The sequence below is a fragment of the Penaeus monodon genome, chromosome 38 (genome assembly GCF_015228065.2).
Source record: "Penaeus monodon isolate SGIC_2016 chromosome 38, NSTDA_Pmon_1, whole genome shotgun sequence".
Classification (NCBI taxonomy): Eukaryota; Metazoa; Arthropoda; class Malacostraca; order Decapoda; family Penaeidae; genus Penaeus; species Penaeus monodon.
Genome location: NC_051423.1, coordinates 13,583,871 through 13,601,399, shown reverse-complemented (window position 1 = coordinate 13,601,399; position 17,529 = coordinate 13,583,871).

Sequence of the window (17,529 nt, the reverse complement as noted above, 5' to 3'; positions counted from 1 at the left end):
ATATATATATTTTAAAAAAAAGTGTGTTGTCCACACACACACACACAATCTCACACACACACACACACACACACCACCACACACACACACACACACACAATATATATATATATATATATATACACGGTTTGGACTACAAGGCAGCAATCAGGCACCACTTTGTTTATTCATACAAAAAAGTAATAATAATAAATAAAAAATAAAATCCAGTGCCTTGTGGCATTTATAAAAAGGAAAAGGCTTCGGGAGTAACACTGAGTAACAATCAGGAGTCGGAGTTCCTGAGGCAGTTCGTTGTCGCTTGTGACTCTACCCTATGGAAGTGGGTAGAGAGAATAATGCCATTGTCGACATCGACTGATGATAGTGTTCGATAGTATGTATATGTATGTATGTATATATATGTATGTGTGTAAATATATATATGTATATAATATACTGTAATATATATATATATATAATATATATATATATTATACATTGTTTTACACACACACGCACACACTGTAAAGGCTCAGGTCATACTTAATTATCCTTCCTCGACGTCTCGTCAGGTCCTCCTTGACTTCGATTCGTCTAGACTTCCTCGTAGTCTTCGTCCAGGCCTACCTCAGTGGCGTATTCTTTTCATACGTCCTCGCAGATCTCGTCCAGGTCCTTCTCGGCTGCGTGTTCTTCCAGACGTTCTTGTAACTTTCGATTGGATCTACGGACGTCCGGGCAGAGGCGTCTCTTCGGATCTCATGACGGCTGATACCTGCGATGACGAGCACCTGGAATTTGACTGGATCAGGGGGTGTCCAGGCAGGCGGCGTCCTTCTACTACATCCGGGGGCGGCTTAATACCTGCTCTGATGTACATCCTGGTCCCAGGCTTATGGCGATCTTCCGGCGACGTCCTTCACACAGTACTCTAAGTGACCGTTTCTGCAGCAGGTTCTCCTTGGGTGCCGTCGTATATCGGGTAAACCAGATTATCCCACATAAGGGCCAAGATAGTAAGAGAAAAGAAGGCAACAGAGAAAGGGGGGGTGTTAAATGCTACTAGCTGGTTATTTATATAAATTTGCAGTTTTTAATGTTCGTTTTTTCACTTCATTATCGTCTCTTTTTTCGTTTTGTGTTTTTCTTTCACAATATAAAGGAGAAAATTGGGGGGAAAGGGGGCGTCAATAGCGATTACATGGACCCCGGCTTGAACTACCAACTGTCTCGATAGACATAAGAGTAGATAAGGGACCAGCAATCAGCAAGAATTTACTTGAACTAATTTTCGTCACATAGAGAAGGGAAAAATATCTCATCATGTACTAGTCACTTATCACGATTGGCAAAATTGCGGGCCAAGGAGATACATCATAGCTCTTTAGTCTGCCACTACGACAGCAACGAACCCTATTAATGAAAAGGTTTCAGTGCCTTTTGTTCTGCGTGGATGAGTGAGTGAGTGTGTGTATGTGGGGTGGGTGACAGTGAGCTGAATGATAATGAAAGTGAGAGTGAGCTCACACAGAAAAGAATCACAAAAACCAAGATTAACGTTCAATATAAAAAAAACGCGATGAATTAGCAATGCTATTAATACAAGTTATTTCAACTACCACATTGAATTCAACATTTAATCATATACAACAGAATGGTATGCACTAATGAACGGTGATGTGAAAAAAATATTTGTAAGCTTTTTAGCAAGCAAATTTTCTCCTAGGTATCCATGTCTAACTGTGCATTTTCAGACTTCATCGACAAAGGGGGTTCCCATACCAAAATGCCTTACAACGAAGTGAACTGAGCTGGGAAAATCTATAAATAAACCTGATCTCTTCTGCATATCTGTGATGGGCGCTCGTTACGTTCCTATGGGTATCTAACTATCCGAATTGCACAATTGCCTGGGGTTTCCCCAAAAACATGCAAGTGACCTCTAGAGGGTGAGAAGGGCGCGATTAATAAGCGAAAAATGACCCTAGTCCTATATTAATTAACAGACATAACTGCGGGTCACACTACTTGTACCTACTATCATAGCATCGAAGTGTAGTTTTATTAAGTGATAAAACGCAACCCCGGTTATATCGGCATCGCTGTGCAACATGATATGGGGAAGATCCTAATGCTATACTCGAAATAATAAATTTTTATAAAAATCACATTACAAGCTCTGCTCTAGCGTCAAACGTGTCACCATTGAGCAATGTAACAAAGCTACACATATTCCTATGGTGCAAACAGTTACAAACAACCAATTAAAGGGAACAGTTGTCTCTAAAGCTATGTCACGTGCCAACTGACAGAAAGTGAAAGTGAGGCAGGTCAAGACGGAAAACAAGACGAGAAATAAATGATATGAACTTGTGATAACGATAAAATCATGAAGTATTAAATTCGATGCATTTGAAAAAATATAAATCTCTAATAGAGAAATTAATTAAATACTTGAATAATGAATGACATTCTGTTTGTTGCCCCACATACCGTAATCACACAGTAAGTGTTTCAAAGGTCAGAAGAATAGTGTGAGAAATGCCATTTGCTGTCACTTATCACTATTACCCAACAAAACCAATGTGAGAGTGATTGCCCCTACGGCTTAACACATTTATGGGAGAAGAAGAAAGGGAAAAGAAATAAAGACGCCCAAAACGTGTACTCACGTAGTTTGAAGACATGGTCGATCGTGGAAGCATGGGCGAGCAAATTTCAGAGATTTGGGTCCGTGATGCGAGCCAAAAGACGCAGTGACAAGCCTGCCACCAGTTTGTAAAGGCTCAGGACCTTAATACAATGGTAGCGGGGGTAGTTATAGTTGTATAAACTGCTTGCCTCTTTATTAAGGAAGAGTACAACACAGTGAAGGGAAACAAAAAAGATGATGTCTTAGGGTAAGACTGAGCGTCGGGTCGCGTGTCCGGTCAACCAGCCCTGAGGGGCGAGGTGGGGGGGGGGGGGGGAGGACCTGGTCACGACGAGCGCTGGGCATGAACTACCGAGACTGGTCATACTAGGTTGCTTCTCTCCTACCTCGCTAAAGGTGTGGAACCCAACCGTTCTCTGTCGGTTAGCCCTTCCAGAGCGTTTTCCCGATGTCGCCAAGGAGAGGTCATTCCCAGGCGCTTCCACTGATTAATGGATGTCACACAGGTGCCCCGGTAGATTCCCTGATTACTGGGTGTCACACACACACACATGCACACAGATTTTTATATATATATATGTATATATATATATATATATATATATTAAAATACTATATATAATATATATAATATATATATATATATATATATATATATGTGTGGTGTGTGTGTGTGTGTGTGTGTGTGGTGTGTGTGGTGTGGTGTGGTGTGCAATAGCGCAGTATATAACAAATTGGTGTTTAATTACTGTAATACTCACGGTGATTAGCTAGTGATTGCGTCTTAAACAACCTCTCCCAACCGTCTTGAGCGCTATCTCCGTGGCAGATTTGCCCTCGGCCACCCCTTTTTTTTTTTTTTTTTTTTTTTTCGATTCGTTTTGTTTTTTTGGGTTAAGGTTAGGAGATACTTTATGTTTATTTTTGTATCCCCTAGGTGGGGTTCTTATCGTTTTTTGTGGTTTTTTGATGAAGGAAAAAGAAAATAATTTGTAAATAATGGGGTTTACGCGTTCCAAAAAATTTTTGAATAATTGGTTTTTGTAGAAATTTCTGATGAAACATGATAATAAAGGGTAATAAAAAGATGACTTTAATGAATAATTTTTTCGTGCAAAAGGATTCAGTAAAATTTGATGAAATACATTTTTATCAATAATAAATGAAAAAATACATAAGGGAAAGACAGAAAAGGGAAAAATAAATTGACAATTTAATGAAACCCAATGGATTAATGAGATTGTAAAAAGGGAAGAAGAATAAATGACATCAAAAAAAAATTTACAATCACTATAGTATTTTAAAGACAAAAAAAACTTTGTCAAGGGTATTTAGCAATTCATATTAGGCCACTCAATCATTTTTAACTTCTCGTCTCTAAAATTATTTCAGAGGAGGCTTCCTCCCGAATTTTGTTTGCGCTAGCAGTGTAACATATATATTATTATTATATATATATTATAAATATATATTTTAATATATAGAATATATATATATAATAATATATAATTTTTATATTTATATATATATATCCCATATATATACACAGATATAATGTTTATATAAATATAAATTATTTTATATATATTATTTTTAAAAATTATATTTATATATACGAATATATATATATATATTTATATATATATATATATTTTACTATTATATATATATATATATATATATAAAATATAATATAATTATATTATAATTATTATATGGCCAAAGGTTAGAGCAGGGCTCAAGACGTCACGACGGCAATCTGGTTCGGGGTTCGAGTCCCCGGGGCCGCGCTTTGCCCCCTTTGGGGAAGGAAAACTTCACCTGATTCCCTCCATTGGGTGGGAAGCCACCCCAGTCAGGCGGTCCAAGCCCGGATAAGAAAAAAGAAGATTCCAAAAGGGAAAAACCCCGCACCCCCTTGGAAGGAACGGGGGACCCCCCACGTCCCACTCCAAGAGCTCAAAAAACATAAAAAACTACAAAAAGTATCATGCTGGCCCACGGCGGCTCAGACATAAAACCAAACCCCTTAAAAGAAGAGATTTTTATATGAAATATAATAAAATTATATAATATATAATTAATTATAATATTTATATTTAAAAAATATATATATAATATATATATAAATATATAATATATATATATAAATTTAATAAAATTAATATAAAAATATATATAATAAAAATTATATATAATATATATTATATTATATATATATATATAATATTATATATTTATATATATAAATGTATATATTAATATTTTAAATATAATATATTATATTAATATATAATGTATACGTTTATTGCATTTATATTATTATATATATAATTAATATATAAGTATAGATATATAGTATAGATAGATAAAAGATAGATAATATACATATATTTCATTTATAAACCTATATATATCATTCAATACTATATAAAAAATTTATATATATATATATATTATTTTAAAATAGCTGGATATATATATATATATATATATATATTATATTATATATATAATATATATATTATATATATATATATAAATATTTTAATATTTATAATATTTTAATTATATATATATATATTACATACACACTCACACACCACCATATATATATATATAATAAATTTTTATATATATAAATATATATATATATAATATTATATATATATATAATATATATATAATATATAATAGCAGATAATTATATATAATATATTTAATATATATAAAATATATATATATATAATTATATATATTATAATATTATATATATTTTGACCCCAGGGGTCTTTGTCTCTGTGCAAACATTGTTAACATGAAAAGGATGACCTGGGAAAACATGACAAAGGGCGTGAGGGGAGGAGGGGAGGAACAACCCAAGAGAGCGCATTGGGTGCTGCTCCGTGAAGTATATGGTGCCCTTTGACCTGAATACTTTATTTTCCCCTTTATAAGCTGATCATGCAGTGTGACATGCGGGTTTCCCCCTGTTTTGTCCCTAAGAAAAGTTATGGGTAATAAAAAAAACTGTCATTTTGTGTTTATTCGTCCCCTGCCTGCCATAGGGTTTTCCCCCCTGGGTTCTGGGAGCTGTGGTACTGGTGCCCATGGAGCTGTTCGGGGTTCAGCCCCTGGGATAGCACCCGTTCCTACCCGCCTTGTGTTGGGCAGAGAGACGAGGCGGCCGGATAAAAATTGTCGGGAGGGGATTTTGTTTTTGATCATGAGAGCCCGATTTTACATGGTCCAAAGAGGGGGGCAGCCGGGGGGGGGGGGGGTTGGGGGGTGGGGGTGGGTGGGGGGGCTGTTTGCGGGCCGGTATGGGGGGAAATGGCACAAAGGGCAAAAGAGCGGCCAGAGGGCACGCGACAGGCGCACCATTCGTCGAGATGAAAAAACTTGTTGAGGTGCACAGAGCATGTTGCATCTGTGAAATGGAAACTCCAGGTCGGTGGAGCAGTAGTCGCGCAGAAAGTGGGGACCCATCGGAATGCTCCCTTTGGGTAATCGCGGCAAAATCGGAAACCCCTCAACCCCCCTCGTTTCCTCCCTCACCCCCTTCTCCCCCCTGGGAGTGTTAGTTACAGCACGCGTTCCCCCCCGCAGCCCCTGGCCCCAGACATTCTGTGAGGGTAAGCCAGCTGAGTCGATAGGAAGGGCCGGGGGCATATGTCGCCCCCAATTGAAATGTGGCATCTGCCCAGGGCTGGAGCCCGGGAAAAGAGGCCCCGAGCTGGGAAAGCACTAAAGGGGGCCCGCGGTGGAAGTGTTGGGGCTCTGCCGCCATCCCAACATGCTTTACCCAGCGTGGCGGAGGGTTGAAACGCCCTTTTGGGCACCACCACCGCCGAGGTATAAAGGCCCCTTGAAGAGCGGACTTGTGACGGGGGGAGACACTGTCCAGTGGGTGGGTGTGGAGGCGTGGGAAGGAGGTGTACCTGCGGTGTGGAAAGATGATCGTGGTCCTGGCCCGCATTTTTTTGTTGATGCTTTGCAGGACCACAGCTGCAAATCTACGTCAAGCAGGCACACCCTGAGGACTGCAGGTGGCGCTGGGAAGGGGGTTTGGGGTTCGAGGGCCCTTTCCGAAAGGGAACCCGTGGGCCCGGGCCAGTCTCGCCCGGAAGGTAAAGTGGAGAAGGAGCATTGAGGAAAGGTGAGCCCCCAGCACTTTCCAAACTTGTGTTGGGGCGTGGTGAGGAAGGGACAGACGTAGTCGTGTCGGAGGGAGCGGAGAAACGTCCTCTCAAACCGGGCGGTGGAGAAGGGGGCCGAAACCCAGCCTCCCCGGGTTTCCCGGGCCCCGATTGGGTTTGCCCGTCGAACCAGACGTGCAGGTGGAGGGTCGTAGATGGGAACCATGCCGCCCAAAGTGGACATGGGCTGAGAAGACCCTAGTGCGGCCTGATAGTTGGGCCCCTAGCGATTCCAACGCACCACAGAGACTGTGTGGTGTCACGGGGCATGTGTGCATCAAGGGGCCCCCGTGGGGTGTAGGCTGGGCAGCCGGTGCACGGTGCCGGTGTATGTGGCCAAAACTGACGAGCACTGCTTTCTGGGCTTTACACCTGACGCAGAGTAAGGGGGTGTGTCGACCTTTGGACAGAAGTTGAGGGTGCTGGTGAAGAGTGCCCTTGCTTCCAGAGGGTTGGCTGTGCAAGGGGTTCAGCTGAAAGCTGCACCTTTCCCCCAAGACGAGTTAAAACCGGTGTCGCTGTAAGAGTGATGCGTGGAGTAGAGGGCCTGTGGAGCCACCAAAACCTGCAGTGGCTGATGGCTAGCGGTTGGGCGGACCTTGTTGGGCCAGGGGAGGGGTTTGTTACAGTGTGGTAGCTAAATTCTCCAATAAGGCCAGAAGGTGCCAGCTGGTGCAAAATGGGCATTGTGAGGAAGTGGAGGTCCTTACCTGACTTTTCCCCGGCTTTGGGACACCGGGGGGCTAACGACGGAGGCCAGACAGAGAAGATGAGCCACACCCTGGCTCAGGGAGAGTGTTTAGCAGGGGGACTTGGACCTGGGCCCCATAGGGCGGGAAGCACCGCTTAACACCCTTTAGTTTGCCCACAAGAGCCCCCCCCCCCACGTTTACCCAACCAGGCGAAAGAGAGCAGGCAATGCAATGAGCTGGGGCACAGGGGGGGATTGAACGGTCAGACAGTCCCCTGGTCATCAGGAGTCCTGGGAAGAAAAAAATGGGACCAAAGCTTTGGGCTACTGGGGGCTGAATAAAATGATATCAAGGGTCTACCCCCTTTCCGAGAATTTATCACACTCGATGCATTGGGGGGGGAGGGGGTTCTCCACACTCGACCCGGAGTCGGGTTTTCACCAGATGGAGTGGCGGAAAAGGACAAGCCAAAGCTGCCTTTTCCCCCGGCAAGGCCGTGGCAATTTACGTCATGCCCTTTGGTCTCTGCAATGCCCCCGGTTGTTTCAAGCATCTGATGGAGAGGGTATTTTTTGGGGCCCCAGTGGAAGACGGCGCTTGTCTACATTTTGACTCATCGTCTTCGGGGGGCACCTTCGAGGAGGAGCTTTGAGCGGGGGGGAAGTGCACAGCAGTTGAGGAAAAGGCCCAAACCCTTAAAAATCAGCCCAAGAAATGCTCGATGTTCCAGCATGAGGTGCCATTTCTGGGGCATGTAGTCGTCAAGACCGTGTGGAAACCCACCCCCAGAAGGTGGGGTGGGGGAGAAGTGGCATTCCCCCCAATGTGGCAGAAGTCGGAGCTACCTGGGCCCCTGCACTACACCCGCTTTTTACAGGACTTCGCCCGTGTAGCGGGGTCCTCTCAACGATTTTCACAAAAAAGGGGGGTGCTTCCAGTGGGACGAGGCGTGTAGTCTGATTTGACAACCGGAAGGGCCCCGATGGAAGAACCGGGCTTGCCCTATCTGGACCCAAAACTTTCCCTTTCCCTTTTGGGCATTGACGTAGTGCGAAAAGGGATCGGGCACTTTTTGTCACAGATAAAGGACGGGGAAAGGGGTATGTCGTGGCCTACTACAGTGCCCAATTTTGCAGGCCGAAAGCAAAAATTGTGTGACAAGGAAAGATTTCTGTCGGGGGTGAAGAGTCTCGGGACTTTCTCATACCCTACATGCCGGTTTTACCATCCTGACTACCCTCTGCCTACAGTGGTTAAGTCGTGAATTTTGCAGAGGGGCGCTGGGGAAGGTGGTTAGGGGGCCCTTTAGCAGTACAATAACCCCCTCGCCTTCCCCGGGTTTTTGTCCATGCAACGCTGACAGCCCGAGTCTGCCCGGGGACAGCGGGTTAAAAAGTTTCCCCGAAGGTTTATTTTTAAATGACAAAGAGGTTGCTTTGGGCATGGTCGTTTGGTTGGGGTGTACGGTCAGTCTCCAATTTTAGCCTCAAAACATAAAAATATAAAAGGGGAAAAGGGCTATACGACTTGCCCCAATTTCTAAATATCATTTGCTCCCCATGAGGTGGGGGTTTGCTAAGGGTTTTTACACCCGCCCCTTGATTTTCAGCGTTTTTGCGTTGGAAAGGTGCTGGGGAAGTGCAAAAGAATATTAAAATACTTTCCCTCTTTGCGAGAATGTGTCAAAAACTGTTTAAACCCTTTTTAAGAGGTGCAAGTTCATTGTTTTTAACAAAGATGGACCACGTCTCTATATTTTTTTGGGTTTTTCCCTCTGCACATTTGAAAATGTACTCCTGTCGCGTTGCTACCCCCTTTTTGCAGGAACTATACGATATACTACTTTTTTTATTTTCAACTTTTTTAACACCCCTTTTTCCGGGGTCGAATTTAAGGGCCCCTTTGCACATTTTGCACAACGCTGACGTATGATACATTTTCTTTTTTTTTACCCTCCCAACTACATTTTTTGTCCTGTCAGACACTCAAAAACACATTCTTTAGTTTTTCGGATGAAGATGTGTAGCCGCTTGGGCAAAGGTATGTACTTCCCTTTTAGTTGTGGGATGAGAAGACAGCCATATATTTGATGAGCAATATTGCCAGATCAAAACCCCCTCTTTGGGCCTAACAAGAATATGACTATAAGAGTTATATCCCTTTTCACTACCAACTTCGCCATCGTCTATTTGGGGCTGATAAAAACTTTGTATATCTTCAAAAAAAATTTCTGCAAGGAGTTTGGGTTTGGGGAGTTTTTAGAAAATTAAGTTTTTTTTATAAGGGGGGGAAAGGAAACCGGTGTCTGGGAGATGGGCAGAGGGAGGGGGGTGTGTGGTAGAGGGGGTGGAACATTTTGACTGTGAAGTGGGAATGAAAAATGGAGGAGGAATTGGTATAGGGGGGGCGTAGGAACATCTGGAGGGGGGGAGGGCAAGCGAGTGACATTATTGAGTGGGAGTAGAGAAAAACCCCCCGTAACTGCTTTTGCTGGGCCCAAACCTGAAACTAGAGGGCCCCCGAGACCAAACGTAGGTGGGGAGCCCTTAAATAATTATGGAGGCCGCCACAATTGGGACGCTGCGCGGTTTTACAAGCGTGTGGCGAGATGCCAATAATTCTGACAAAGACGAGGGGGAGGTTGATATGGTCAGACCGAGACAGATTCAGCCAAATACACATCACTGGGGGGGCATGTCACGGGAAAGGTAATCCCGGAATATTGGTGCAGTGATACTATATCCAGTCCACGAGCAGATGAGAAAACTTCTTCACACAATCTTGACCCAATTTTTTTTTAAGCAGGGGATTTTGTTAGAGAGAAGGACAGTTCTGGGACAAGTATTGACGGTGGGAGGAGGTTCACAGGAAAGGCTGCAAAAGGAAACTTTGTGTCTTTAATGGGAAACCTCTTGCCCCTAATAAGGGGAATAATATTTTTATAGGATGGGAAAACTAGAGTATGTTGGGGAAGGAAAGTCCCCCTCTCGGTCCCCTTTAGGGTAGGCTAAACGATAAAGGGGAAAACCGTGCCCCTGGCACCCTTTAGGGATGGGGACAAAGTTACCTTTCACCTTCAAAAACGCTTTACCCCCTAGGGAGTGGGTAGTAGAAGGGTTTTGAAAAGAGGGAAAATGAAGGGGGGGGAAAAAACTGAGGAAAAAACAGGGTTTTAGTCTCCCTCTCTTAAACCCCCCCCGCAACAAGGGGAAGGGGGTTGGTGGGAAAAGACACAACAAGAAAAAAGGGTTATGAAATAAACGCCTTTGAAAAATCAATTTTATTACTTATCAAAAATAATTCGCACAAAATTACTAAACCTTACAGTTAATTTTTAGAGTTGGGCAACAAACATTTACTTTTTTTAAAATATACAATCGGTTTTTTTCTCCTAAGTTTATTACCCCTTATTCTTTTAAACACAGTATCTTTTATACAACTAATTTCTTTTATTTAAAATTATAAACCAACTTTTTTATAAATTTCCATATTTTCACTTTGATTTTTTCCCAATCATTTTTGTATATGTTTATAATATATTTTATATATATATATTATATATATTTATATTATACAATATATATTTTATATAATACAAAATAAAATTTTAATATATATTATATATATATATTATATATTTTTAATTATATATATATATTTCCTATTAAAACAATAATACAAATTTAATATATATATACAATTACATATATTCAATAATATATATATATAATATATACTAACATATATATATAATATAATATACATATAAATATATATACCTATATATATACATAAAATTATATAGGTATATATACATATACATATAATATATATATTAATTAATATAATACGTTTTTATACATATACATATTTATTTAATATATAATAAAACACATACATATAATACATTACTAAATATACAATAAAATAAATACTTTAAAATACAACATTACATATCATTATGCATAATATATATACATATATTCAACATATAAACAATACTATATATATACATATACATACATATTAACATATACATTTATTTAAATTATATATTAATATAATATCATACATAATATATCCCTATATTTTTCATATACATAATTATAGGGTATATATAAACATATACTATACAATAATAACATATATATACATAAATATATTTTACCATATAATATACAAAGTACAATAAAATTATAAATATACATAAATGTTATATAACATAACTTTAACAACATATACGTATAATAATATAATTATATATATATATATACGTTATAACATATACATTAATATACTAATATAATATACAATAAATATATGAATTACATATATTAAACGTAAAATTACAATACATAATAAAATTATATGTATATTATACATATATGTATATATATGTATAAAAAGATCTTACATGTATATATATTTATACATATAAATATTCTAACAAAAAAGTATATATCAATACATAATATACATAATATAAAATATACATAAATTCATATATACATATAGATATACATAGTAGTTACATATACAGTAAAAATTTAACATATACATAAAAACGATTATAATATATACTTTAATATCCCTTAAAATTTTGTATATATAAAAAAATAGGCAATACATATACATACATATACAAAATATTAAAATTACATCCAATAAATAATACATATAATATAAAATAATAAATACATATACATACATAACATATTATCATTAAATACATAATATCATATAATACATATGCATATATATATACAATTTTCATACTTTATATACATATAATTAATATACATATAATATATAACATAACAAATATACATATACATATAAAAAATTACCTAACATATATAAACATACATAAAATTTACATTATACAATATTAATTAAAATAATACATATACAATATATACTTTAATCATATACAATATAACATATCATATATATATACAAATATACATATACATAATTAACTACAACATTAATTATTACATTACATACATCTAAAATATAAAACATTATACTATACATATTTAATTATATACATATAATACAAAAATAATATTACATATATATCAAAACATATATTATATCTATACAATATAACAATATATGCAATATTAAAAATATATTCTTTTAAATAATCACATATATATTCTACTTTAAATATAATAACTTACATATATACCCCCAAATACATATATATAATAACATACATATATAATACATATAATACATATATATACATATAAATAATATACTAATAAAAACATATACATAAATATAACATATATATTATATATATATATATATTTTATATATGCGATATATTTTATATAATATATATTTTTATAAATTATATATATATTTATTTATATTAATCCCAATATACATATATATAATACACACAACAAAATGCAAAAAAAATATTAACATATACTAGATTTTAAAAATATATAATACATATATATATACATATAATAATATACATATATTTAATATACAAATATATATTATATATAATATTTTATATATATTATAAAATATATAATATATATTATACATATATATATTACTATATATTATACTTATATTTATTATATATATAATATATATAAATATATATATATAATATATATAATATATTTTTATATATATAATTTATATAATATATTATATATATATATAATATAATATATATATATATATATATACTTTTATTTCTGGTTTTTTATTTCTTTGCCCAAATTTTTCAAAACATTATTAATCCAAAAAATTTTTGATAAACAATCTAAAATTTTTCCCGGATTTTCTATTAAAATAAAAATTTACCTTTTTTCAATTCAGAATTAACCATAATACTTTTTTTCAAAATCGTATTTTTTCCATTTTTTCCCTCGACCCCTTTCCTTTCCAAATTTCTGTTATTGTATTCTCTCTCTTCCTTTTCCACACTCCCCCTTTTCATCGTAAAAACGATTTTTTTCTTTCTACCCCTTTTACTTTTTTTCCCCTTCCTCAGCTAGGTATGTCACCTTCCTTCTGAATTTGGTAATAGCAGGCCTGTAAAGAGAGGGAGACTGTTTAAAAAACATATAATACAACGGGTACACACATATGAAATGTCATTAAAAAAATATGAAAAGAGCAAAAAAAAACAACATAAAGAAATAATAATAAAAGCAATGAGACGATGAAAAAATTTTGATGAAAAAAAAAAAAAAAAAAAAAAAAAAAAAAAAAAAAAAAAATAATATAAAAATAATATTATATAATATATATAATTATATAATTTATTATTATATATTATTATTTTTTTTTTTTTTTTTTTTTTTTTTTTTTTTTTTTTTATCATCAAATTTTATCATCGTCATCATTGCTTGTTATTTTTATCATTGATGTTGTTTATTGTTGCCTTACGTTTATTTATCACGACATTTAGAGTGTGGCCCAGTTGTATTATATTTTTTTAACCAGTTTTTTTTCACGGGCCTGCTATACAATTTCAAAATGAGAAGGTGACATACCAGTTGGGAAGGGAAAAAAAGGAAAAAGGGAATAAAAAAAAAAAATCAGACTTGAGCGATAAAAGGGGAGAGGTGGAAACGGAAGAGAAGAGAGAATAAATAAAAAGAAGTAAAAAGGAAGGAGTCGAGAAGAATAGGAAAAGAATACGATTTGAAAAGAAATAATTATGTGTTAATTACTGATGATGAAAAATTTGGTAAATTTTTATTTCAAATAGAAAAATCCGGGAAAAAAAAATTTGTTGTTTTTTCTAACAAATTTTAAAGGGGTTAATAACGATTTTGAAAAAAATTTGGGCAAAGAAATAAATAACCAGATAAATAAATTAATATTAATATATAATAATATATATATATATATATATATATAATATATATAATATAATATAATAATTATTATGATGTATATATATGTGTGTGTGGGGGTTTATATAATATAATATATAAAATATATATATATATATATATATTAATATATGTATATATATATGATAAAAATATATTTTATTAATATATATATAATATAAAATAAATAATATATATATATATATATTATAATATATGTAATATTATATATTTGTTATATATATATATGTATTTAAAATATTATTATATTTATATATCTATGTAATGTATAATATTTATAGCATATATATGTTGTGTGTTTAAAATATATGTATATGTGATTAATATATATAAAATATATATATAATTTTATATAATATATATATATAATTTTAAAATATCTGCATTTTATATATTATATAAAATATTTTATATATATATATATATATATAGTTTATTAAAAATTTATATGTATATATATATGTATATTATATGTATATGTATAGTAATTTTATTTTTATGATATTATATATATGTATATGTATATATTATATGTATAGTATATATATATGTATATATTTGATATTAATATTGTATGTTTAAATTTTTATATATGTATGTTAAAGTAATATTGTATAGTGTGTATTATGTAATGTTTTAATATGTATATGTGATTTGATAGTAATATATGTAAATGAATATAGGGGATATATGTAATGCATAATAGTTTAATTTTGTATTGTTAATTTTATAATGATTTTTTATATATATGTTTATATATTTAGTATATATTGTATATATATAAAAGTAGTATATTTTATATGTTATATTGAGATTTGTATATGTATTTTAGTAATGTTGTGTATTATATTATAGTATTTATATATTTGTATAATAATATATTATTATGTTATGTATATATGTATATTAGAAATTTTATATATTGTATATGTATATATAGTAAATGTATATATATGTTGTTTTATAAGGGTTTTGATTTTTATGTATATGTATATATATGATTGTATATTTTTAAAGTTTTATATGTATTGTATATATATGTTGAATATATGTAATATATATCATTGTTGTTATGTATTGTTGTTTTATATGTTAATTTGTTAAGTTGTATATGTATATTATGTATTATATATTGTATATTATTATATGTATTGGTGTATATGTATTATTTGTATAGTTGTTATGTTTTGCAATTTGTATATGTATTATCTATATATGTATAGGGAATAAAATTTTTATGATTTATTTATTGAAGTTTTTGTACTTTTGTTATTCGTATGTATATCATATGTTTTTCTATATTTGGTTGTTTTATGTATATTTGTTTGTATATTACATTTTTGTATATGTATATTGTAATGTAAAGTATATTACATGAATGTATGGATATTACATAAAATACCTATATTTATATATATACATATATATGATTTTTATATGTTTTCGTTTAATGTATATAACAAATTTTTTAATTTTATATGTTATATACGTTTTTATATTTTAATGTATATATACGTTTTATATATATATAAAGTATGTTATATGTTATTTGTTTGTTTGTATTATTAAAATATATAGTATATGTTTTTTTTATGTCAAAATGTTTTATTTATATTAATGAATGTTATAATTTTTTTATTGTTTGTTAAGTTTTATTCCCTTTTAATTTTTTGTATTAATTTGGTATTATTATGTATGTTAAGTATAGTTTAAAATCCCTTTATTTGTTTGTTTTTATGTTGTTTGTTTTTTGTTTTTTTATGTTGTTTGTTTTATTATATGCATATGTATGTTATGTTATGATGTTTTATTTGTATATATATGTATATGTTTTAAAAATTTTATATGAATATATTAGTTATATATGTATATATAAAGTATATAATGTAAGTATATAACGTTATAATGTATATGTAATTATATATAGTATTGTTTTATATATTTAATATAAATTTTAAAGTATATATTAAAAGGGAATATTATATGTATATGTATTTATATTTTTATTAAAATGTATAGTTATTATACCTATATATGTATATATGTATATGTATATATATAAGTATAGATATGTATATGCAATATATGTATATGTAAAATATGTATATATATATGTATATGTATATATGTATATGTATATGTATATATATATATTATATATATATATGTATATGTATATATATATATATATGTATATATATGTATGTATATATATAATAATATATATGTATATAATAATATATATATATATATATATATATAAAATATATATATAAACATATACAATAATGAGTTGGTAATAAATCAAAGTGAAAGTATGGTAAATTTGATAAAAGAGTTGGTTTAGTAAGTTTTAAATAAAAGAAATTAGTATGTATAAAAGATACTGTGTTTAAAAGAATAAGAGGTAATAAACTTAGGAGTAAAAAACCGATTGTATATTTTATCAAAAAGTAAATGTTGTTGCTCCAACTCTAATAATTAACTAGTAGAGGTAGTAGTAGATTTTGTGCGGAATTATATTTGATAAGTAATAAAAATGTGATTTTTCAAAGGCGTTTATTCATAATGCCTTTTTCATTTGCTTGTGTCATGTTCCACCAATCCCTTGCCCGTTGTTGTCGTTGGGGGCTTAAGAGACGGAGACTAAAACCCTGCCTTGTTCCTCAGCCTTTTTCCCTCCCGCTTTCATTTCCCTCTCTTCAGCAACCTTCTACTATCCACTCCCTATGGTGTGAAAGCCGTGTTGAAAGGATGAAAGGCTAACTTTGTGCCCATCCTCAAGGTGCCATGGGCACGGTATTCCCGTTTAGTCGTTTAGCCTTACCCTCAAGGGGACCGAGAGGTGGACTTTCCTCTCTCCAACATATCTAGTCTTACCATGCCTAGTAATAAATATTATATACCCTTATTAGGGGCAATGAGGTTTGCCCATTCAAGTACACAAAGTTTCCTTTGCAGCCTTTCCTGCTGAACCCCCTCCCACCGTCAATACTTGTACCAGAACTGTCTCTGTCTCTCTAACAAACTGCCCTGTCTCTAACAAAAATTGGTCAAGATTGTGTGAAGAAGACTTTCTCATCTGCCTCGTGGACTGTGATATA